This window comes from Lissotriton helveticus, chromosome 7 (genome assembly GCF_964261635.1).
Source record: "Lissotriton helveticus chromosome 7, aLisHel1.1, whole genome shotgun sequence".
Lineage (NCBI taxonomy): Eukaryota > Metazoa > Chordata > Amphibia > Caudata > Salamandridae > Lissotriton > Lissotriton helveticus.
In genome coordinates, this window is record NC_136068.1 from 584,516,021 (window position 1) to 584,542,678 (window position 26,658).

The following is a 26,658-nucleotide window of genomic DNA, read 5'->3' on the forward strand; positions in this document are numbered from 1 at the left end:
GTTAGGCATAGAACTGCACTGTATCCAGAATGGCTCAGATGAAAGAGGGGGTCTGAAAAGTTAGGTGTGACTTCAGAGTGTCAATAGTGAACTCCAGCGACTGCAAAACTTTTACCATAGTCTGGAGGTGAGCCATGACTGCCTGAGGCGAGCCCACCTTCAGTAATCAGTCATCGACATAGGGGAAAAACTGTAACCATCCGAATTTCAAAGATGAGCTGCACCCACCGCCATCACTTTTGTGTACACCCAAGAGTCACTGGTGAGGTAGAAGGGAAGCATAGTAAAAAGAAAATGCTCATTGCCCACTGTGAATTGTAGGGCGAGAATGCCCGCAGCCAGGGTGAGCATTTTGAACTTCTTTCAGCAGAAAGGCGTTCAGGGGGGGGAAGAGATCATCCTTCTCAATAGTTTTTTTGTGCTCTTTTCTGTATCCTTTACATTAACATATTCCCGGGATAAAAATCTTTATATAGTTTAGCTGAGTGCAGCTGGGTTTATGAAAAGATTAGTAGAATTACGTGCCTAAGGAATGGCTTCAACTGCAGAATGTTTTCCTTCCTATTCAAAGATCACTAAAGGAAAACATTGATCTCACTTACTCTTGTAAAAGGTCACCAGGGTCTGAGAGCCAGTAAGGAAGTCGAAACTGCACCATGTTCTCATACGATTAGTTATAAACACTACAAAATCCCCAATGTGTTGTCAAGGTTATTGAATAAGGTTTTGTTTAAAGTAAACCAGACGTTGTGAGAAAGGAAGGAAACCAATCAACTATTATTAATGATAAATGGAAAGCTGTCTGAAATCTTCCTGCTACAGCTGCATTTCTCAAGGACTTTTTTTCCTTGGCATTTGTTGTTGAGATCATTGTTTTTTACTATTTCCTATGTGAGTACAAATGTATACAAGCTAAGCAGTTTTTAAGCTGAAGCAGAATCTCTGGCAAATGCTCAGAGACTACCTGCTTCAGCGGAGCAGAATAGAATGATACTGGAAATTCCCCATGAGTGACTTGTCTGTTATTTGAAGACCACTCCATTTTAGCTTTAACAGAGCGTTCAGATCTCCGGCAAACTCCGTCCTTTTTCAGCACCAGAAAGTAGCAGTAGTAGCAAACACAAACTACGTCTTGCGCCGGCATCCCCTTGATGGCTCCTTTGGTCAAAAGAGCCTTCATTTTTTGATGGAGAAAGGAAGGTAATCCTCAATCAGCTGTTCTTGGGATGCTGGTAAAGGCGGAAGGGTATCCAGAAATGGCAGGGCGAAACCCATCCGCACAACCATAATAACCCGAATGACGGAAGCAATTGCAGACCATTGGGACAGGTATTGTCTGATACTGCCATCTCATCAATGGGATGGCTGTACTGGATGGAGGGTGTATTAAAGAAGCTTAGAGGCTGCAGCTGCCGGAGGGGTGTGGCGACTAGACAGCTCACTAGGCCTGGCCTGGCCGAAGATGGCACTGCCCTCTGCTGGAAGCATATGATGCAGCTTTGCAACAGAGTCCCACAATGCATGGGGGTAATGGCGCAAGAGGCATGCAGCGTAAACCAACCACAAGGCAAGGCTGGTGGGAAAAAATGCATCTAAAAGGCATACACTGTACCGTCTCTTGGATTCTCTCTTCGGTGGGGTGGAAAGGAACGCATTTGGGTTGATTATAAAGATGGAGGCCTGCACAACCAGGCTCTTAGGGGAGAGGTGCTAGGAGAGGATAACTGGGTCTCCTGGGGAGGGACAACAGTGTGGGCAATCGCAGGGTGCAAAGTAGCCCCCTTCTAAGGTTTAGCCCAGGCCCCCAGGAGAACATTGGGGATGGCTTCCCCGAAGGGGAGTAAGGGCGCAGTCAAACCCACTCCTGGGTGAAGCACCTCTGTCAAGATGTTAGTCTTGGCTTTGACTGCTGGCAGCTGCCCTGTGCATCACTGTGGTGAAGGTTGCAGCTTCATCCAAGATCGGCCCTAAGGGGAAGCATGTCAGTTTGGGAAAGTGCCCAAACCACTAGCATCACCCAGCTCCTCGTACCGATTTTCAGCTGGACCAAACCCTTCATCCTCATCTCCCCTTCTGGGAGGTAGAGACTATCAAGAGACAGGAAGTCCATTAGGTTGTTAGAGCATGGACAGTGTCAGCAAGGACATGCAGCGCCGGTTCAAAGTTGGGGATGATAGATTTATCATGGAGTTGCACAGGATGGGGGCCAGAGTGGAAGGCGGCACCCGTAGTGGCGGATCCAGCTGGTGTTGATGGCAAAGCCATCTGCAGTAACCCAGCCAAGGCACTAGAGGGAATGGTTGGCCCATAGATGGCATCACAGTACTCTAATTGGGCAGTCATCGTGCTGGGGGAACTCCGGGTAACGCAGAGTGGGCCCAGACACCGGATCTGCAGTTGTGAATGTGGGAGAGCGGCCAAGAAGTACAGCATTTGGATGGAGAAGCTGAAGAATGCTTCAACTTATTTTTCTTGTTCGGCTTATCAGACTTTGAGGAAGAGCTCTTAAGAGGGCGAAAACGATTGTCTGTGGGAATGGTCCAGAGATCTGCATGGGGACCGGGAGAGCAAACAGAAAAGAGTCGTCTTCTGCTGCACTACCAGGATCTTCATCGTCCGCCCGTCAAATTGCCTTGGTGTGTATTGACTTGCACTTGGTGCAGACCTTGTAGTCGTGACTCAACCCCAGGCACCAGAGACAAACCAAGTGGGGATCAGACACAGACATCAGCCTGGAACACTGCCCGCCAGGTATAAACCCTGTAGGTTTTGTAGGGGACATGTCCCATGTGCACTGGGAGCAATAGCTCAACATAGTGAACACAATGTTTTAAAAAGATTATCAAAAATTGACAGAGGTAGCTTTCCATATCTGCACAGTAATAGGAAAGAAAGTAACTTATGTCCACACACCGGGAAGGGGTGTGTGATCCCACCAAACCGATCAACGCCACCTACCATCGCGCAGAAGTACTGGTCAAGACTTTCAGGATCCAGTCTGATGACTGGGAAATATTCCAAATGGAGGAATCTGCGATTAGGAGTGTATCAGAAACATATTTCTGTTTTCACTATTTAAAACTACCCAATTGGAATGAATTTAATACTATATTTAAGGGATGGCAACTTGAGTGGCTGGTGCTTGTTGGGGAGTGTCTGGACCTACTTTAAGCTTTTTCCTCCATGAATCTGTCAACTGCTCACTTAAGTTGGTTTTCAGTATGTAGAATGGTATGGTGGGTAGAAACAAAAACCCTTTGAGCTTCACCATTCATACCAGTCTACTTACCTGTGTTTTGGTTAACTATCAATGGGATGAGAGCCAAGAAGCACGTTTATAGCAACACTCCGAAGTCCCTGCCCCCACCAAATCCTTCCTGTCTAAATAGGGATGCAAGTTAAACTACCAATGGGATGAGAAAGGAGAATGGGAATTTCACAACTTCAAATACACCAGTTTTACTGGTGGTCTTTCCCCTTCCATGTCAAACGTATAGTAAATGGCAGAAGGGCAGATCAGTACTTAAAAAATATTCTTCTAACTATGAAAGCAGCTGTAGTGAGACTTTTGTAATGATTTTTTTATTCAGTTTGTAGGCATTTGAAGAAGAAAAAAATACAACTCTGTACCAAACATGTTAAGTATCAAAACCCTGAACAAAGCCAACTCACAAAATCTGTAACCCAACATGAAAAGTTACAAAAAGGTCACTCACTAGCAGTTGGCCCCCATCTTACTAAAATAAAAAATAAAACTTAGTATGCCATCACAGGTAGAAGCAAATCTAATTCCACGCTGAGCTCCAACCCAAAACCTAACCTCTGCAACAACTTTCAATTAACCAGTATTTCTACCACATGGAAATAAAAAGGTTAGTAGAGACTATGCTGATATGAATAGCAAAAGCTGACTCATGGCAGAAGGCAATGTTACAACTTCTGCTTCCAATCAAAGCCCTGTACATAGAAATACTTTATTCTTCAATTTGGGAAAGCACTGTAAAAACAAGTCATAAGGTGAACACGTGACCTCTCCTTAGTTAACCTACAAATACCCTAAAGCGCTCAGCTTCCAAATATTATTGCTAAAGGAATATCCCTGCGCTGATTTTTCAGAGACAATTGGTCTGGTGCTGCTCTTTCGGGAAATCCTTGGATTTCAACCTCAAATTCAAGCATTCAAACTTGGCACAATACTGGGGGCTTTGAACCATTGTGTTAAAACCATTTTATTGTGCCAAATCCAATCTTTCTCATCCTTCCAAGCCCATTAAAATGGCTACCACAGAAGTAGGCAAGAACCACACTATTTACCAGTACTCAGAATTTGTCAGTTTGCCATATCACATTATTTACCTTAGTAGCTTGCACCTTGTCCACGAGAGAATGTAAATCTAAGTAAAGAAAAAGGTTCAATTATTCAACAATCAGAACTTATTACATAATTTTAATTATCAATGATAAGCAATGACATACCATCAAAATGAATAATGATCACACTTTCATTAACATGTATGTTAGTACAAACCTTAAGTCATGCAAGCTGTGACGCGTGCATAACATTTTCTTCTCCAAATTCTATTCTTTTTGAAGCTACTATTAAGTTAAGTCTATATTGTTTTAATACTCCATTACTATGAAATATACACCTGTTCATTTTCAATTTAAGGAAAAACTGTACTAGCCGAGTAGTTTGTCAAAACTTGCTGTTACTGGAGGTCAGAAATGCTCAGATATTTGACATTTAACCACAGATTGCTTTGTATTCCCACAGTTGGGCCAAACACATTTCTAACATATTTCAGAAGGAGGCATCGTAGGCTTTGATGTAACTAACTTGTCCGGTAGTCTATTATAAAGGTCAGTTGGATGCTTGCTTACCTGGTGCCCTAAATGTCCGTACCTGGTATCTTCTTTGCAGTGATAAACACTTAAGACTGCCTAATTCAATGCATGCTTTTATCCTCTTTTTTGGGTCTAGCTTGACAGCAGTTGTTGAGACATTGGTTGATCAATTGACCAAGCATTGGTAATGCTACTAGATCTGACTTATGAATGAAAGTGTCTTTTGGATAACTGATAAACTTAAGACACTTAATAGGTAATCATATATGCACTCCATCACTCATCTTTGCTTCCTGCATCCACCCACTGATTCATTCTTGCATTCTCTCTATAACACAACCACAATAAAACAAGCACAAAATCAATCACATAGGTAAGACAGTGGAAACAAATTGAAAAGAAAACCTGCTTGCGTCTAAACATGACTGAATTATGTTTGCAGAACGAAAATAGTTATAGTAGTGTGTGTCCATCTTGCAGTTTTATTGTAAATAGTGTATTGCCGTTTTAAAGTTACAGCAGGACAACCACACTTAAAACTAACACTATGGCCATCTTGGCTTGGTAAAACAATGATCCTCTATGGACAACAGCATTCCATAATAGTCACCTGGTTTACAGAAAGTGGCAGGCAGAATGTGGCGCACTGCAGATGAAATGATCAGCAAGCAAGCTACCAGTTAGCACAACCTGGGGAGTTGTAAAATTCTCTTAAAATGTTTTTAATTTTTTTTTTAAAGAGGAGAAGCTTATAAATGAAAGGGAAACTATAAAACAAGGAAATATAAAACATGAAGAACTTGCCAACCAGCTCGGACACTGAAGCACACTCACTTTCTAGTGGATTGGGCAGTTAAAAAACAAGCATTGGCATTGCCAATAGGTCTCGCTTGTGGGACCTTATAAGTATTTAGTTTTGCAGCACAATATCCGATTATGCAACAAGGATATTGTGCTGCAAAACTAAATACTTATAAGGTCCCACAAGCGAGACCTATTGGCAATGCCAATGCTTGTTGCTACATGTTCCCTATTGAAAGCAGGTGGTTTGTAATTGCAGTGTGTACAGTCCGTAATGATTTAAGAATCGGACCTTCCACTTGTATTTTTCATTTTCGCAAGATGTTTGATTGTATGCTTCTTTTTACTTTGTTTTTGAAAATGTATTTTGGTATGTATTACTTGAGACTTGTGCTTTTAATCTATTTAGCGTTAATTAATGCTCGCCTACCACGTGTAGTTAAAGTAACCTCTGCAGTGTAACGTATCTAGATGAATCAATTTTCCAGGTTTCTTATCACCATTGTTGCAAATTCTACAAGTTTTAACTAATGTAAGAGGCATTTCGACCGTGGTGAAGACTTATTTATTTAAGCATCCCACACCCGCATGGCACCGAAGAACTCTGCGTCATGATGAAATGTAATTAATGTTCACTTCAATCTGGTGAGCTATTTGCCTGCCAGCTCGCAGCGTGATTGGGAATTAAGATGCTACAATTAAGAGACTGCTTCACGACGGTGTTGACGCTGATGCAGTTATTCAAGCATTGACCATTTTCAAATGGAGGTTCCCGTGCCATGCAGCTTCTATAGCTGCAGTGAATTTCCTAAAAGGTTTCTCGTCCCACTTTTTTTACCTGTTGAAAAGAAGCTGTGAATTGGCCACAGTTGCAGCTTTAAGTGCCGCAAGAAGAGGGCTACCGTAGCTCGCTGTGCCGTAGGACTCGAGCTGCACCTAAATGGTGAAGCCCCACATGGTCAACGCTTTTGGGGTTGCTTGTTCTCTTACAGAGGGGAGGCAGACTGGCAGTTAAGGGGCGGGGCCAAAACGGATTTGCAGGTGGCTAGTTTTTGTAGTGGCACAGGGAGCGAACCAGCATTGGCAAAATCTGCTCTTGCTTTGCTAATGCTTTTCGGATGGCAGTAGCTTTTATTGTTGTCCGCATTTGCAAAGCCTGTATCGGCGACAGGCATTTTTAAGTTTTAGTTCTGATCTTTCAAGGAGTCTGCACCTTGCATGACTCCGCATTGTGGGTAATTTGAAAGCAATTAAAAGCACGACTGGTTTAGGCTATTGATGGCTTTGCAAGTACGAGCGCAATTTTATAGATTAAAAAAAATTATTGTTTTTCATGTGCTGTACTAGCGCAATTTAAAAAGAATCAACTTTGGCAGAGGCAAAGGTGGTGGGAGAGTGATGGTGAAGAAAGAGCAAACTGGGTGAGCTGAAGCAGACGTTACACCGAGCTGCAGCAGACTTTAGTGTGGGAGGGTTACGAGAGAAACTAGGTAGCGGAGCTAGTGAAAGACCACAAACGTACATTCGAAGTACAGACCAGAGATGGAGAATTGAAAGCAAACTATGATCTCCATTGGAGTGCTGAGAATGACTTACGGGGAAAAAATACTAATGTAGCAAATTACAGTAAAAGCATGAAGCGCCAGCTGGCTTACCGACTGCTGAGGCAGAAAACAGACATGCGATGTTTGCAAACAGCAAGGACAATACCGTCAAAGGCTCTCTGTGAGGTCTTTGCAAGCTATGGAAGCAAATGGTGGGGGCCTGAAGGAGGAGGGGGTGCGAGGGATGGGGGAAGCTGGCTGGGGAGAGAATGCAGAGCGCACGCTGGGCGAAGCCCTTTGATGTGCTGTGAGCGGCCGGGAATGAATGATTGGGGGAGGAGAAGCAGGAAAGTGAAATTACGGCCGGCCTGCGCGCATCGATAGGTCGCGAGACCTAAAAAGGCCACATAGGATGTATAGGATTAGAGAGCCATTGACTGATGAGGACTGAAGGATTACCCCATGCAGTACGCTCTTACGGGTAGAAGCGGAGGGTCAATGACACTCAGACAGAAATTGCAGAAGAAGGCAATCCAAATGCCTTATGTATCAATATATATCTCCTGGCAAACTGCTAAGCCTCAATGGCCTTCTGAAGATATTCTAGCAAGAATAAATTAAAGGCTAATTTTCTATTCCTAGGGTTCGTCAAAGGGGGTTAACCAAAACCAAAACCCTTTGTGAGCATCCAAAATACCCGATTGAAGGGCTTTTTACACAGTGTAAACACAATAAACCCCAAGATATAGGTTCCATAGTAAAAATTAAATCAAGCCTAATGCCCTTTCCATCATAAACAGTTCACATCTATGGCATCTAAGGTAACTTTCCTTAATGAACAAATAAAGAATACTGCGGTTATCATTGGCTTGTCAGCATTACCAATTCAGGTCTACTGTGAAAAACTTTTCTACAATGCAACCGTCAGACAAAGTCATACCATTTTAAAAGTATACAAAATGTAATTAGACAAAGCAAAATTCTCTCTTTAAGAGGGTCTAACAAAGATTCTCACTGTTTAAATTTTCCACATTCAAAGTATGTCAGAGGGGGATCCAAAACCAAATCCCATGCCTACTACGGTAATCTATGATATTCCATGTAACAAAATACCTCTGCAGACTGTAATACAAAGTAATAACACTCCACCCTTAAATGCATATTTACTAACATATGCTTTTCACCATGAATGGGTTAGGTCTACCTCATTTATCTTAACTTTCATTGTAAATACTCGGGAACATAGCCTTCATAAATGCTTCGACATCAATAACAAATAAGACCTACTGGATTGGGCATACGCTTTCCCATAAAGATAACCCTCAGGTACATCGTAATAAAATTACAAATGCATACAACATTACAGTTATCAAAAGAGTATAACTTCCCTTCTAATAGAGTTTAATAAGAATCTTTGGCACTAGCCCTTCCACTCCACTTCCTGCTTTTAGGGAAATGTTATGCTCAACACAGCATAACTGAGATGCTTATGGAACTAATTCAATGATCAAGGCTACAGACCGGGTTTTTATATTATTTAAAGGTGCAACAAAGGCATTGTGTCTGGATTATTGGTTGTGAAAACAAATATTTGAAATGTTAAAGCCGACAGGCATTTAAGTGATGATTACTGTAGAGTGTTACTGTAAGTGATGATTACTGTAGAGTGTTAAACCAGCAGACATACATTTGGTTACATTAAATCTTACATATTAAATTTGCAGGCAAGAATTTTGGTGGCAATTACCACCTCTGACAAGTTTGAGAGGGTTAACTTCAATGTAATTTCTGCTAGATCTTCTTTGAAAGGACTTACAGGCTTACTTTTCAGCCAGGATCATGCAATAAAACAAATGTATACTATATATATATATATATATATATATATATATATATATATATATATATATATATATATATATATACATATACACACACACACACACATATATACACATACATATACACACACACACACACACACACACACACACACACACCTATATACACACACAAAAAAATATGCAAGATGCACTCCACAGTGAACAAGACCAGTGGAGATTGAAACAGATTGGCTCGAGCATCTTGCATATTTTCTGTGCTTTTCACAGACATCTGTGGATATTACATGCAGTAGCTCACTGCAGTTAATAAGCACCATTCTCGGGAAACAGAGGCTGTGGGCCAACTATGAATTCACTGAGAAACCACTGTGTAAAAATATTACACAGTGGTAGTTCTAGTTAGGTCAGCATTTCCATAGGAAAAGCATTTTTTGTTTTGCTAATAACTTTGGTGCCATTTGACGAATCTTTACAAAGCTTTCCAAAAAACGGCTACTTTTTTCTAGTTTGTGCATGGAACATTTCAGGGTAATCAGTCAAGAGGGGACAGAGAAAAAAAGGGCGTTCCCAAAACGTAAAATCCCCATGCATTTTCCACAGACATTTAAAGAAGCACTACTGCAAAAACTGCTGAATGAAATTGCACCAAATTTGTTAAGAAGCTAGATTTTAGTCCAGAAAGCACACTTTGGTGTAAATCCACTCAGGAGTTTTGGTGGGAGGGAGGCAAAGACATACGGATAAGGGGGCGGGTGAAGGCAACACGGATGGACGAAGAGAGGGCAACACAAAGAAATATCATGTCTACAATACAACTAAAACAACAAAAGTCAGAACAATGTGAGACGCATACTTCAAAAAAGCCACAGGAATGGAAGCTGGGATGGATGAGGCAAAGGACACAAGGACGGAGGGAAGGAGTGGGATGGAGGGTGCAAAGACAACACAAAAGGGCAACAGCCATCAGATCAAAAACTTTATTCGGACAAATATACTGAACACTCACAGTCTGAAAAGAAACAGTTTCTCCACTGTAAAGAATCAAGCTTGAAGCAGGGGACGGAGTTGAATGGAAATAGAGAACCTGCAAACATGCAGTATGGAGTGCTTGCTCCCAAAGAAACAAAAAAATGGCAGATGTCAAAGTAAGAACAGCAGAAGGATACTCAGTGGGAACGAAAGCTGTACTTTGGCCATGAGTCACAGGAGGGACTAACACACTAAGGGGAAACAAAATCAGCACGCGCTAAGCAAACAAAAGCAATAAGAGTAATAAGAGTAATGAAGTCAACCAAATGTGAAGCAATGGTAAGCTTGAAGTCCCTTTAAACTAATACAATGTCTCACAAGCACCAGCACATGTGCCATCTTAGGCAAGACCTAAAAATAAGAGTCAAAGTACACGGACCTCAGAGGGAGATCTTATTACTCGCCTGAAACACTCAACTCACCCTTGATAATCCATAGAGGTCGAGACGTGCCACACTAAAACCTATATTGAATTTTCTTTTACTTGTCAAGCAAGAACCGCCACACAACTTGATAGAATATTTAAACCAGAGGTTTTTGTTCATTACAATGGGAACAGGTTGTAAATTCATTCTAGATAGCAGTAAAACTGCAATTAATTTAATTGCTAGAATTTTGCAGCTTACTGTGCTATTGATGTTCTGAATATCTGTAAAAAGGAAAAGACAATAGTTGTCCTCTACACCCTTAAGATAGAATTAATGGAACAGAAATGGAAACTGGTACTTGCCTGTCAACAAATGTTAGCAGCTGGCTGTGTTGTATCTTTGCATGCTGTCAGTCCTCCTGCCATCTAGTACAGAGTTTAGAATATTACAAGTTTTTAACTTTAAGAATGTAACTTTTGGTTTTGAGAATGACTGGCAATTATATAGCTGAAACCCCAATGGATCAGCTTGCAGACTCCACCTTGCATTATTTTATTTTACCACACCGGAATAGGCGTGGCCCCTTTTTAACATGCTAAACAGCTATAGTAAACCTGAATACATTGTACAATCAATATGGCTTTGCCCCTTGTAGAAATGGGTTTCCCCAATGTGTGTGGGTTCCAACAAGACAAAACTTGTCTGGCTTAAGGGCCAAAACAGATCTATGAAGTACAAGAGTTTAAAATCCAGTGAATACAGTGCTGCTTTCTGACCTACTTCAAGGGTTTTGTTGGAATGTCAAGTACTTGACCTCTGTGAAAAGGCGATGCAACCTTTTGAACTTATCGCTGTGTGTGTAAAACTACTTAGTCTGTGTGGAATGGAATGAAAAGGTTCTTTCACTAATCAGCACATAGCGTTTGTCAATTCTACACAAGGAAGTCATTTCTATTAGAAATGCAACATTTTAGATTAACCTCCGATGTGAGCATGAATGCAGTGGCTCCACATGCACCTTCTAATTCTTGTACAAGTAATGTTGAAATCCCGGAAAGAAATGAGGGGTGCACTTGGTGGCACAATTCCTATTAACCATTCCAAATAGACTTTAATGTCTGGGACATTCCAAACAGAATGGATTGTCGCTTTTAAAGTTTACAGCTATTGCTCACAAATTAACTAGAATGGTGTAGGCCAGTCTAGCTTCCATTGACAGAATAAAATTTTGCACAATAAGCAAAAGTGTGAAGGAGTCCCATTGAGTAGATGTACAGAGGCTCACTAACAAACTCAATTTTTAAGGTTGAGCCTGGGCAGCGCATGCGCTGCTCTGAGAGCCATACTGTATTGGAGTATGGAATAGAAGCTCCGCCTACTCTCCGCCCATATTTGTCATTGGCTTGTGTCATTGTCTTTCATAAATGCTGGCTTCTAATTCGTTAATAGGTTTGTTAGATCCTCCTTAGTACCGCCTTGTCTTCATTTGTAACTTTCCATGAGGACTGGCCCTTTTACTTCGGTTGTTACATGGTGAGTCTTTTTTAGTCTGTAAGCACTATTTTCTTTAGTTTCTCCTACTGCAGGCACGACATGCTTTTCCTGCAACATTCAGCGCACCATGCACGCTTTCACTTTCTAAGCATCCCGGACAATGGTGGCCGCTTCATTGCATAGGCCTCGCATTTACAAGAGTTTACGCTATTGGCATTGTACATGACAATGCCTTTTATGTGTGTGTTAATTATCAAAACACAAATAAAAGGCATTGTCATCTACAATGCCAATAGCTTAAACTCTCCCAAATACGAGAACTATTGCATTGCAAATGCTTGTTTCTACCTTGCTGCACAGAATGTTCATATAACAAGGCTGGTGCGTGTAGAGAGCCACTCGGGCTCTCCTCTACAATGTATCGCACACCATGCATCCATGCACCCCTCGGGACGGGCTCGCTCCGGGGGTATAAATAAACCGGCGGGAGATCGCTCGTGGTCTTCCAGCCTACGGAGTAATTCCTCCGTCCTGTGTGTCTTACTTGACTGCCACACCAGGGCCTAGTCGGGCCTAGTCCTGGCCCACGACATTGGCGACGAGGATGGGATGATGACTACGACGCGGCGGTCGCCGCGCTCGACGCACAATTTGACCCACAGCTCAATAATGACTTTGAAAAATTGAAATTCAAGAGAGCATGGCAAACCGAGTCAGAGTCGGTTGACATGTTCTACGCACGGCTGTGCCAGCTGGCCAAAACGTGCCCCTTCACTGAATCTAGGGACGAAATCAGAGACCAGATCATCCTAGGATGTCGCTCGAAACTATTAAGGAAACTCATCCTCAGACAACCTGGGATCTCGCTGGACGAGATCCTGATCCTGGCCCGGTCCCACGAGCTATCGGATGCAAGAATCAGAAGAGATGGAGGCGGCACTACATGCACCGGTGGCCGCACCGACGTCAACAAGGCCCTTACAGATTAAGGAAGAAAAGGTGGATGCCATCCGGAGTAGACCTCCACCGACACGCCGGGCATCCAAGCCCACACCAAGGGACCAGTGTGGGTTCTGCGGAGAGGATCACCCGGTGGCGCCCACGTGCGGAGCGAAGGGGAAGACATGTTCCCGCTGCGGAAGGTTTCGAACTACGACGCCCAGATCTAGAGGCCTATCACATCGCATCCGTGAAATCTCACTGGACGACAAGTCACCACCGTCTGACAATCAGGCGCAGGGGAGGCGTCCAATGTACGAAGACGACTATGAAGTGTTCGTCATCTCATATGTTAGCCGATCAGGAACGAAACGACGACCACCACCCATGTGCTCCGTAACCATTGAAGGCACAGATGTACAGGCCCTCATTGACACTGGGGCTTCAGTGAATGGAATGGACTCTGATCAGTATGAGAGACTATCACCAAAGCCACCCCTCACACCCTCAAGTGCAAGAATCTACACATATGGAGGAACAGACCCCCTACCACTATGGGTCGTAATTCAAACCGCCATTGTAAGTGGGAACCACTCCACAGAAGCCAAGTTCCAAGTAACTGAAGGAAAGAAGGGGACCCTGCTCAGCTGCCACACGGCGGAGGACCTCAAACTTGTTTTCTTCGTAAACCAAGTGCATGAGTCACATGCAGAAGCTCTGCTAGGAGAGTTCCCAGCACTCTTCCAAGGGCTTGGAAAGCTAAAAGGGAAGAAATTCCGACTTCACATCGACACCTCAGTGCAGCCCATAGCTCTCCGGCACCGGCGCGTGCCCTTCAACCTACGCCCACAGGTGGAGGAAGAGCTGCGGAAATTGGAGGAACTCTGAGTAATAGAAAAAGTGTCCGGACGAACACCTTGGGTGTCTCCGCTGGTCGTAGCCCCCAAACCCAAGCAACCTGGAGCAATTTGACTTTGCGTCGACATGAGGTTACCCAACATGGTGGTGAAGGGGGAGCGGCACATCACCCCGACTATGGACGACATCGTGGCCGACCAGAACGGCGCAAAGTGATTCTCCAAACTTGATCTTAATGCAGGGTAACACCAGCTAGAATTGGAACCGGAAAGTCGATACATCACCACCTTTTCGACCTATGTGGGACTGCGCCGGTACCGGCGGCTCAGTTTTGGCGTGTCATTCGCGGCTGAGGTGTTCCAAAACGCCATTCGGGAGGTGCTGTCGGGGCTGCGAGAAGTAATCAACCTCAGCGACGATATACTAGTGTATTCAGATACACTCGAGGAACATCACTCACACCTAAGAGCGACGCTGCAACGGCTGATGGACTGCGGTTTGACCCTACATAGGTCAAAATGCTCATTCTACCAAGAAAGTATAGATTTTTTTGGGTACACCTTCACGCGAGAAGGACTCAAAGTGGATCCAAAGAAGGCCGAAGACATCCGGGCAGCAAGCACCCCACGGAGGTGAGGAGCTTCCTGGGCATGGCCACTTAGTGTGGCAGATTTATCCCCAACTTGGCGGCGATGTCGGAACCTCTGCGAGCACTCACACGCCAGGACCACAAGTGGGAGTGGTCTGTGGCAGCTAACCAAGCCTTCTTGGAAATCAAGGCGAGCATGCTCGACAAAGCCGTGATGGCGTACATCCAGCCGCAGCGCAAGACGGAGCTTGTCGTGGATGCAAGTCCCGTGGGACATGGGGCAGTGCTCATGCAAGACCACGGCTCTGAAGTATGGAAGCCGGTTGCGTACGCCAGTAAAGCGTTGACCGACACCGAAACGCGCTACGCCCAGATCGAACGTGAAGCACTGGCCATCAAGTGGGCATGCCAACATTTTCATCTATGCCTGTGCGGCCAGGAATTCAATGTGGTGACTGACCACAAGCCACTGCTGCCTCTATTTGCAGGATCATCCCGTCTGGCTCATCCACGGATTGAAAGATGGGCTGTACAGCTACAAGGATACAACTTCAAGATTATTTTCCGCCCTGGGGTGCACAATCCTGCAGGTTATCTGTCCCGACACCCGGAGGTGACTGCATCAGCCCACCCTCCGGCCGATAACTACGGCGTGGGGGCTTTCGTCCACATGGTTTCGCAGGCGGCCTGCCCCAAAACAATGACGCTAAAGGAGATAGGACAAGCCACCCAGGAAGACGCCACCCTATCTAGGGTCCGGGAAGCGTTGGGAGAAAACAGCTGGGCCCATTTCATGGATGGAGCACGAACCCTCCGGCTGGAGGTTGGCCACGTGCGCCTACAGATATGGCAGGTGCGAAATGAACTGAGTGTGGGGGAAGAAGGAGTTGTCCTGAGGGGACACCCGATTGTGATACCCGAGAGCCTACAGAAGAGAATCCTCGCCTTAGCCCATGTCGGACATCAGGGAATGACCAAGACCAAAGCCAGATTGAGAAACAAAGTCTGGTTCCCGGCCATGGACACCATGGTGGATGAGATGGTGAGGTCATGCCATGCCTGCACAATCACGGGAGGAGACCCCTCGCCAGCACCCGTGATCACGGAGGAACCCTGCAGCACCCCGTGGATACACCAGAGTATAGACTTTGGCAGTTTTCCCGACGGTCGTCACATGATGGTCATCATAGATTCATTCTCAAAGTTTCCGGTTGTTGAGGTTATCACGTCGACAGCGTTCCCACAGGTAAAGAAAGTCATGGACCGGGTCTTCGCCATAATGGGATTGCCTGAGGAGATTAAGTCCGACAATGGACCCCCCTTCCAAGGGCTGGAGCTTCAGGACTACCTGGCGAATCTTGCTATACGACATAGAAAGCTAACCGGATTGTGGCCCCAAGCGAACGGGGAAGTGGAGAGGCTGATGAGAACCCTCAATCGGTCACTGCGCATCGCAGTAGACAGTGGTGAGGATCCAGAATCAGCCCGTGACCAATTCCTGGGGGCGTATCGTCAAACTCCTCACAGCACCACGAAATGTACTCCCGCTCACCTGCTGTTCAAGAGAGCCCCCCCCCGAGACAGCATCCTGTCGGATCCAAAATGGGCACCTGGGACGAGGGATGACGAGGCTGTCCAGGCGAGGGGAGAGACCACGAACAAGAAGGCAAGTGAGGCCCGTAGAGCACAGGAGTCGACGCTTAACATAGGAGACTCTGTAGTCATCAAAGACAGACAACCCGGGTGGAAGTTTCGAACACCCTATGAACCTGAGGTCTGGGTTGTGGAAAGAGCCCAAGGGACCATGGTGACGGCCCGAAAGGGACACCAACTCGTCACCCACAACGTATCCAGTTTCAAGAAGGCCACGACAATCAGACCCTCCAGCTTATCGCGATTTGCAAAAAAATCGCGAAATTGGCCGATCTCGGGAAATGCCGCGATATTTGGCAAAAAGCCCGCGAAATTTGCCGTTTCCGCCCGTTCGCCGTATTTCCGCCCGTTTCCGCCTTAAAAGAGAAGGAGCGAGGCACCCATTTTCCCATTGCCCCCAGGATTGACCCAGGATTGATGTGCGTCGAGAGAAGAGAAGGAGCCAGGAGGTCGAGGACGGCGGCCGAGCGAGGGAGAAGACCAGCACCACAGCACCACACAAGCAAGAGGGGGAGATAGCACGAAGCGGCAGCGACACACACGAAGACTCTTCCTCAGAGACCAGGGCTCGGAGCAGAACACAGGTACGTCCGTCCTTCACGCTGGTGGGGGCCCGCCGCACACATAGGGGAGAGCGCTGCCCGGGTGGGAGGGGGCAGTGGAGATGTGGCCAACCGGCCCCCGGCCAGGGATGCGTGTTTAAAGTCCGCGGGTAAAACATCCAGGCTTCTGCCCTTGTGCTGCAATACTGTATCACACCCACATTTTTAACAATTTTCTTTGCCAAGAATAGCAGTTTCTGACACTACATTATTTCCAACTAGGAATTTCAGAGCTCGACAAAGCCCAGGGAAATGGGGAGGGAGCATGGAGATGGAAGAGTAGAGTTGTTCTTGCATGGGTAGACTTTGAGGCCGCAAATGCCCTTTCAAAATATTCACTCCGAATATAATTTTTTTTATTTATAATCAACTTTATTGAATTTTGATTAGTGAATATACAGGATCATCAAATATAAATCCATACCCACAGAAACTATGTCCTATCAATATAGAAACTGGTGATCGGGTTGCTATAGGTAAATTGCTTTTTAACAAGCAAGCATCAGCGCCACATGTATGATATTAACTGGCTTCACATTTTCTAACGTTTCTGTGGGCAACTTTACAGTAAATGAATGCATCCGTATCCTACATCTATTTTGATAAATGTCCTTTTCACACCAAATCTGCGCTGTCCTTGGCATTAATCAATTCCCAAGTTTTCCGTCTTTATGTATTTTGTGACTCGGCAGTGTTATTTCCATGCTGGCTGTAAGGCTCGGTGCGCTGGGGTTTGTTAGAAGGCCACCTCTAGTTCTTTTCCATTGCTTAACCGTTTACACAAGAAGTAAACATGTACTTTGTCTGGCTTTAACTTGATTAACATGTCTTTTACCTATAACAAATGGGCTGAATTGTAAATAAACAAAATGTACATAGCTCCATGTTGTCAAATAACAAACAGTAAGATATCTGTGTTTGCCTATGGGAGATGACTCATTTTAATGTTAGACGTTGTTATATTGATGATTGTTCGGATACAAACCGGAAGCAAAAGGTCCCTGAAATTATAAGCTCAGACAGAGGTGGGATAGACGATCAACGGTTTGGCCACACTTATGCAATGGCCGCATATTATGCATGTTACTATATTGGGACTGTTAGGATTTCTAGAGGAAAGACTAAGTTGATGGAATATTGCCCTAATGGGGATCTTGTGACTAATATATGATGACAACCTCAATAAAAAGTTTACAAAAAAAAAATAAAAAAAAATAGATGTGTTTGGTGTTGCAAAAAACCCAAAACAAAATGCCGCTAAATTGCCATTTTTGTGCCGCTTAATTTTCATTTTTGTGCCGCTAAATTTGCCAATCCATGCCCCTATATCCTGGGGGGTCTGGACAATGGAAGCTGACCCGGAAGATGAAGTACCTCTGGACACAACACCAAGAACAACCCTCTCAGGGTCATCACCAGAGAGGAGTCCAGCCGTGGAGGTGCCCAGATCACTGGATCAAGAGACAGGGGCCAGTCCCCGGTTGAACAGGCAGACCCAGGACAGTGAAAGGGCCCAGAAAACCCCAGCTGGGGTTATACCATCTCCCTGTGGCCGAAACCAACGATACAGCCTCCGGCCCAACCCGGGTCCTAGCCAACGGCTCCGAGACGTTGCCTGTGCATCCCCGTGAGGATGGTGAAGGTGTTATCGGACTGAAACAAAGGAGGGATGTAGAGAGCCACTCGGGCTCTCCTCTACAATGGATCACACACCATGCATCCATGCACCCCTCGGGACTGGCTCGCTCCAGGGGTATAAATAAACCGACGGGAGATCACTCGTGGTCTTCCAGCCTACGGAGTAATTCCTGCATCCTGTGCATCTTACTTGACTGCCACACCAGGGCCTAGTCGGGCCTAGTCCTGGCCCACGAAAGTGTGCTTCATGAAGAATAGGCTACATTAAGGAATCCAAAATCTAAGACTTCAGGAGCCAAAGCATTACATGCAGTAAATCTGGTTTAGGACTGTCAATTTGCACTTTGACATTGTCAACAAGTCTGGCCAAATCCTGAGCTTGAAGAGAGCTGCATTGACATGTCAAGAAATTGGGAATACCATCACTGTATTGGCCATGCTGGTGCAACTAACTTAAAGACCATGGGCGATTGTTGCACTTTTAGTACAATTGATGCACACCGTGGAACAGGCAGAGCAGTGTAGCAAAGAAGCTGTTCTTTGAATACGTGGTCTGCCAGAAGGTGGATGAGAGTGTTTGAAAGTCCAGTGCCACATCTCTCCTGCAATTTGAGACACATGTAGAGATAGCGTCCCTCAGTTTTGAAATGCAATACATGGTTGTCATGTTGTTGGTGTGCGTATAAGCAGATTTTTGCAGCACACGTGATTTGGAAGCTTTCAGTGCCAGAAACACTGCTCTTAATTCTAACACATAGTTGTTTTAGACTGGTCGATTTTCTATGAACTATGGAAGGTGCTGTGCATTTGCACCCAGGGATCTATAGTGTTGCCCTATCGTCAAATTGAGGGTGTTCCAACAGAGGAGCCTGTGCTTGTCAAAATTCCAATCTAGTTCAGTGCGTGGCAGCTCAGCTCAGTTATTGTGGGTCAGGTATCGAAGGGGAATAAACATGATTTGGACCAATTAGAACAGACATGTCCCCGAAGTCAGTGCCTGCATCAAACTCTGTAGCACCAATTGTGGGTCACAAATGTAAATGAGTATCATCCGAGTAGAGGGACACTATATGCCAGTTACAGTGAAGTAGGATTCTCCCTGTTAGGGCCACGAGTACGAAGCATACATGCTAAGTGCTTCAAGGGCAGGGCAAAGATAAGCGTAGACAGGGGCATCCCTGTCTCATGCATAGCAGAAATGAACACAAAAATCACCCAACCTGTCTTGCATCTGGCTACTGAGTTAGTGTATAATCATTTGATCCAGCCAAGCATCTCTTGGCCCAGACCCATTTGCTCTAGGGTCATCATAAAGAAAGACCACCTCAAAGTCATAAAGGTCTTTTTATGTTGCGCAGTACCACCAATTTAAAATCTTAACCAGATTCGCCCGCCTTAATCAGCCACATAAGTCAATGAATATTGATGAAGGTGTTTCTCCAAAGAATAAACCGGTTTTGTTCTGGTGAACTAGTTTATCACTCATTGGGAGTAAACCATTAGCCAACAGCTTGCACAGTACCTTGCAATTCAAAATCAATTAACGATAGTGGGCAGTAGTAAAGCAAATCCATGGGATCTCGCTCAGGTTTTGGAAGCTCGATTGTCAAGGCTTCCCGTAGAGACTACAGCAATTCACCAGACCGCTTGGCTGCATGGTACATGACCAGCAACTTTTGTGCAGTTTGTGCCCTATACAGGGTACAGAACTCCAGCAGAAGGCCATCCAGCCTATGATCCTTATTGCATGCCACTTGAGCCACAGCTGCATGCGCTTCCTCAAGCCACATAGGCTTATAGTTCATGGAAATGTAATAGATCCACCAGATAGAGGGATTGAATAGATTCAGTCCCTCAAATGAGGATTATAAATTCCCTGTGGTGCCGCATATAAACCACAATAATAGTTTGCAAAGGGCTCATTTATACCCAACTGAGTATTCTGTACCACTGCCACATGTGTTCTCACAGCCTCAGCTATGGTTCTGGGGGTTTCCATGAAGCTCAATAACTAGTCAAGAACCCAGCCTAGCTTGTTCCCCTTCCCCAAGAGACCTAGACTTGTGGGATCTATAGTCCACCACTCGAAGCCTATGGGTCTGTTCTGTGTGTTCCTTAAGTAAGGCTCTAATTCGACATCTGTAGCCCAGTGATTCATCTGCCTCATTTTCAGTGCTACGCAATGCAGAATGAGTGCCCCATATGGTCTTGATAAATTGGCCATGTATTACTACCTTTAGATGCCTTCCAGTCTACAGCCACAACCAAAGTAGAACCTTTGTTCTCTGCAAAATAATGCTGAATACAAGCGCCTATTGAGATTCTGTGGGGTGGATCCAGTAGGGCCTCGGTATACAATTACCATGTGGCACCCCAAATCTGCCCCAAGTGAACTCCAGTTTAAGAGGGTAGTGATCTGAAAAAGTATGACTCTAGTACTCTCTGCATCCAGCACATTTGATCAAAATGCACAGTTATTTTTATAAGTCTAGTAGTGTGGGCAGCAAATGGTCCAAAGAATAATGGGAATACCGCCTAGCACTGAGGTGCATCAGCCTCCATGTGCCAAGAAAATGCCCAGAGGACGCCCAGTGATGAAAGTGTCGTGAAGTCCAGTGTGCCCATTAAAAGCGGTTGGGGGGGGGGGTTCTGATATCAGGGAGAGGGAATCCAAAAATACTGAGTAATGGCTGTTTATGCCCCAAACACACACCAACACCCAAGAGTCAACATCCATGGTCCTTCCATCCCAAAAATAATTCCCTTAGTATCCTCAAAAGCTAGATACAGCACAAGCTGGGGCTATCTACACCAGAACCCCCGTACCAATGAGTTGTACGTTGTCCCATATATCTGCCCCTCCACATTCTTGCCACCTTCTGGAGCTATGGTACTGAAAGGTGCGTTTCTTCTAAGTACATGATACGCGCCTGCCTGCGCTAGAGGTATGCATGAATTTTAAGGGGTTTAATGGGTCTGACCATACTGCATACATTCCAGAAAAACAGTGTACATAGGAGTCTCTGGGCTCCTGTGCTCATCACATGGTGCCATAACCATATCAAACCTCTGCTTCACCCAGGGACCCCCTTGAAACCCTTCCCACTTAACCCTGCCTGCCTCCCATCCACAAATCTATTGGAAATTATTGAAACGGCAGCAACAACAGATCAAACTCCTATTTCAAGACGAAGAATAGAAAATCTTTGCCATTACATAACCCAAACTAAAGAGCAATGCCATTAACTGTTTGGTTAACCATTTCCCAACTGGGTGGTGCAAGTGCGACACAAGAAGCCAGTGTCTCTGAAATGCAGGGCCCCTCTCTTGTCCATACTTAGGCTGGCAGTGTCACTCACTGCCAGCGGAAGTAGGAATTCTGAAAGTGCTCCACTGTAAAGGACAAGCAACAGGGTTTAAACCGATATCTTTGAAGTCAGATAATAACATTTGCACCCTAGGTGTCAATGACAGAACCCCTTTCTCCGTTAAATAGCGGTTCATTGTCTGTCATTGCGGGTATACTACTCATCTGGTAAAGAATTAAATCCTTAGAACTCTGATTCATTCACAGTGATGGTATCAGTTTTGTGATCATTCGCCATATCTTGCATGCACAGTTTTTTCGTTGAGAAATTTGATATAGTAAGTCACATAAGTAAACGCACTTTGTGAATCATCTCGGTTGTCAGCCGTCTCCTTGACTACATGATATTAATGCCTTAAAAAGAAAACCTATTTTTTATTGAAGGAAAGTGGCCCATTTTGCATGGTTACCCCTTAACTTTTTGCCAGATGCCAGCTTGACAGTGTGCCCTGGGTCCCTGCCAAACAGGCTCCCAAGGCCTGTGTTAATTCCCAAAACTGTACCTTTGTTTCTATAATTGGCGCACCTCTGAGCCACATGCAAGTCCCTTGTAAAAGGTACCCCTGGTACCAAGGGACTTGTGACCAGAGAGGGCCTCAGAGGGCTGCAGCATGTATTATGCCACCCTCACAGACCCTTCACCTGAATACCCACACACTGATTGCAGGCTGCGTGTTTTGGTGCAGGCTAAACTGAAGAGTCAACATGGCACCCATCCCTGGGTGCCATGCCCAGCCACACTGCCTGTGGCATGGCTAAGTCACCCCTCAAACAGGCCTTACAGCCCTCAAAGGCAGGGTGCACCATACCACCAGTGGGGGTAAACTGCATTAGCAATAAGCCCCTACAGTGTATGTGCCACTCACAGGCATTTTAAGTGCAGTGAAGCCATTCTGAGTATAGGGGCTGGAAGTTTGTCATTACAAACACCACAGCCCCAGGACGAGTAGACTGAAAACTGGCAAGTTTTGTCCCAAACTTCTCAGCACAATGAACCCATACTGATGCGGGTATGGGATTTAATGTCAAATGCACTCAGGGGGCATCTTAGCGATGCCCCCTGGGAAATAAAACCCTTGTGTGGTTCCCGACTGGCTATCAGCAATCTGCCACCACCAGACACGTTTCTGGACCCGTTGGTAGAGAGTCTCCACTCCCTGGGTCCTTAAACAAAGCTCATCCTGGGTAGAAGTGTCATGCCTCCTCGCCCATGATGGGCAGGGTTCACAAAGGAGAAGCTTCAAAGACTTGCCGCTTTTGTTACTTCGTTAGCTACCCTCAGCCTCTGCAGCCATCAGCATCTGGCCCCCACTTTGGGCGGGAGAATCAGCAGGAAAACGATGTGCTCAACTTAGCCAACCCCACCCCTCAGGTGGGGGAGGCGAAGTGAAGCACACATCTCAGTCCTCACCATCTTGAAGATGAGGGGACTCCCCCGATCAGGACAAAGTATATGCTCCCCTCCCACTGGAGGGTGGCATAAGAGGGGGTGTACACACCCCAGGGAGGGGACCCGTTCGTACCAACATGCACATCCATTTAACGTCTCTAAATCTAGTATTTAAGGGCACCCCTGAAACTTGCTCCTTAGATTCGAAATGACGAAGGAGGACTGAAGAGCTGTGCAGCAGAAAAGAGTGACAACTGCTTTGGCACCAACCCTACTGTCTGGTCTCCTGCTTTGGAACCCCTGCAAGCTGAAATCAGTGTGTCCTGCAGTCAGCAGCTTCCATGAACTCGGGAGACCTGCCCTGCCTTTAAGTAAAGGCTCTAACTTCTTGCGGAGACCGGACAACTAACTCCAGCTCAGACACAGTATCAGGACAGAACTGCGTGTCTGCACCAGACGCCCACAGCCCGAGTGGCTCAACACCACAGAGAGGTCCTCCTAGCGATCCGGACATGGAATCCTTTGTTGGACAACCGCCTCCCACCTCCCCAGTGATGCTTGCAGCCTCATCTTGAAGGGTTCCCCGGACCGTGACTGGACCTGATCAAATCCTATTCTGAGGCTTTATTTTCTGCCTCAGGAATCATGAATATACACTTCCCCTCACAAAGCTATAAAGCTGGAGTTACTTTTCTAACTTATGCTACAGATGTGAAAGGGCGCCCGCCACTGCCATGAACTAGATAAAATAAGCTCCTTGTAGACGGATACTGTTTTACCTTGAAAGTGGTACTTTCTTTTAACCACTGTTTACACCATGGGTGCTAGCAAACATTATTACCACGCATGCTTTTACAACGAATATTCTGAAAAAGGCATATATGCCTTTTCCACGTAAGCTTTTACCATGAAACTTTTGTTGTAAAGGCTTGGTTGTTCAAGGCATTGTGTGGTCAAAATTAAAAATGAGTGAGTATAATCATCATACTGTTAATTTCCTCTCTCTCTCTTTCAATGGTATGGGCTGTGCCGCGATGGTACGGCGTTTCTCTGTTATAAACGAAATCCCACATTCGATCCCGCTATCTGCTGTGAACATTCTTTATTTTTTATACATTTTTAAGTGCCCTTTGTTGAATGTTTTAGTCTAACCATTCATTTTATAAAATCTAATAATTATCTACGCATACTATGATTGCATTTTTCCTTTACAACACGAGCACCGCGGGTTTTCCTGCCTCTTCGTTTGCCTGTGATCGATCTTTAGCTATGTCATAGCTCCATCTAGTGGCTTTTTTTTTCAATAGCGGATGCGTGACAATTTTACATTTTTAAAACCGGTTAATGCATTTCTTCTAATCTGAAAAAAAAACTACCTAACCTTACCCCGGATTAAAAAAATAATTAAAAAGAAAACAATTATATATATATATTTATTTTTTATTAAACTAAAGCATAGCGCCAACCCTAAAGCATGGTGCGAGCACAACTTCGAAAACCAACACTAAACACTAAAGCATAGTGCAAGCACACCTTTCAGGCATATACCCTTATCATTCATTCTTTTTCCACAAATTTTGTGGTAAAAGCATGTATGTGGTAATGGCATATGCGTGGTTAGGACCGCGTTGTAATGGCTATTTCCCGTGCAGGGAAAGCAAAGCTTATACATCTAGTGGCTGAATTAAACAAAGTGAAAGCAGAAAGCCTGGGACTAATCCCTGCTTCTCCACCTTGTGTTATCCTAGGTAATGGTTTCATTTTATTTTCCTTCCTTTTTCTTCATGATTGTATAGGAGGACCTGCACATGTATGACTTAAGGATGTGCACTGTACAAAAGCTTCTCTTGTGTTTGATCTAATAAACTAAAATGCTGTTCATGTATAATAGGAGACCAGGCCACCTTAAAAGTGCATATAACTGGCTTGCCTCTTAGTTCACTATTGGCATTGTCATGGTGGAGTTAAGAATTCATGTTTCTGAATTTTGTTTGAAATCTATCACTTTAAAAAGAATACTTCTTAATGCACTGATATAATATGATGCTCAAAGGTGAAATGGTTCTATATGTTAATAAAATGCACTTTTTTAATTTTTAAGAGACCATATTGTAATTTAAAATTTTTGCTACAAGAAGTCTTTCAAAATGAAGGAGTTTTTACAACTAAGCAGTGCCAAGGCAAGCTAGTTACTTCCAAGGTTCGAAAATTCCACTCGACCGCTCGCATAGTCGAGCTAAATTTAATGAGGTCGAGCTGTTTTTAGATCCTACTTGCACTTTCTGGCGAGTAGGAAACAAACCAACTTTTGTCCCCGGTCTGTGAAAACGGAGCAAATGTGACAAGCTAACAAGATTTAAAGGCATTTTATTGCTCACAAAGTTATGAGCAATAAAGATGCCTTTAAATTTTGTTATCTTGTCAAATTTGCTCCGCTTTTAGAGACGGAGGTCAAGTAGGTTTCAGTTAGGTCGAGGACATTTTTTACGGTACTAGTCCTGCAGGACTAGTACCATTTTTGGATTTTTCGAGCCCCGACTTCCTTTCTTTAATCTTCAACTAACATTTAAATAAGGGATTGCCTGTTTATTTAACATCTTTTTAATGTTAGCACTGAGTCGAGTAAACAGCAGTTCAGTGCTACTGTGGACCAGGGGGCCACATGCAAAGGTCAGGAGGGCGGCACTTTGAATATCACTGATTTCCACCAACACTTACCGTCCTTAATGTCGGCCTTTCTGCTTGGACAAAGGTGATGTTTGTGAACTCAGAACAGCTTATTCCCTTCCGCAGTTAGACAAATTTGGAACACTATACTGATATACAAAAAAAAAAAAACATCAGTATATAATAGCTTAACATTGTCATGTATGACAAAACTGTGGGGAACTGAAGGACTGGGACAGGGCACTCTACACAAAACAGATTAGTATCTAGTCAAGGGAAAAACAAATTGCTACTTTAGAAACAAAACATTGGCTACAAAAACATTGACAATTTTTTTTTCTCATCAGAAACAGTTACATTCATAAAAAAAAGTCCCCAATATATAGTATACCAACAGTTAAGGTCATACATTTCACAGCTTTTCTCGTGCTCATGGATCTAGTCTGAATCTGTACTATCATCCTCATTATCTGGTGGTGGTTCGCAGATATTTCCTCTGTAGGCATTCCACGCCCCCCATATTGTCTTCCATTTTTTAGGGCAACCCCTGCTGCTAAACACGGTCCTTTCCGTTATCAAGGCCGCATCCATATCCCCCTCCATGCTGCTAAGGTAGGTCTCTCCGCTCTACCCCATCTCTGTGCTATGTTTCTTTTGGCCACAATCATACCCAGTGTCGTCCACTTCTGTCCTGATCGTGTGAGATCGTTGGGTTCCCATATATTTAGAAGACAGCACCTGGGTTCAGGTAGCAGGGAGACTCCCTCTGATTGGGACATGGTCCTGAATACCTGTGCCCAATATTCAGCTATTCTGGGGCAGTCCCAAATGATGTGATAAAAGGTCCCTTCCTCACCACACTCCTTCAGGCAGTAGGGGTGATCTATCCGTCCTATTTTGTGCAGAATGCTTCTAGTATAGTATGAGCGGTGTAATATGCGCAACTGCACCAAACAGAGACGTGAGGGAATGCCCACTTCCTTTGGGGATGCCAGCGCCTCCTGCCATTCTGATTCATCAAGCTCCCCAC

The 26,658-nt window shown here is 44.7% G+C and overlaps 1 protein-coding gene across 5 annotated transcripts in view; it reads right to left on the minus strand.

The window, feature by feature from the left end:
• LOC144768779 (C-terminal-binding protein 2) overlaps positions 1–26,658 on the minus strand; it is a 103,763-nt gene that overhangs the window by 54,615 nt on the left and 22,490 nt on the right. For 3 of the 5 annotated variants that reach the window (XM_078652704.1, XM_078652707.1, XM_078652705.1), the window contains exons 2-3: positions 25,680–25,777; positions 4,357–4,394 (exon numbers count right to left, since the gene is read on the minus strand). The gene's annotated coding sequence lies outside the window, so the exon portion shown is untranslated. The remainder of the gene's footprint in view (positions 1–4,356; positions 4,395–25,679; positions 25,778–26,658) is intronic. The other 2 variants (XM_078652708.1, XM_078652706.1) reach the window with 1 other exon arrangement.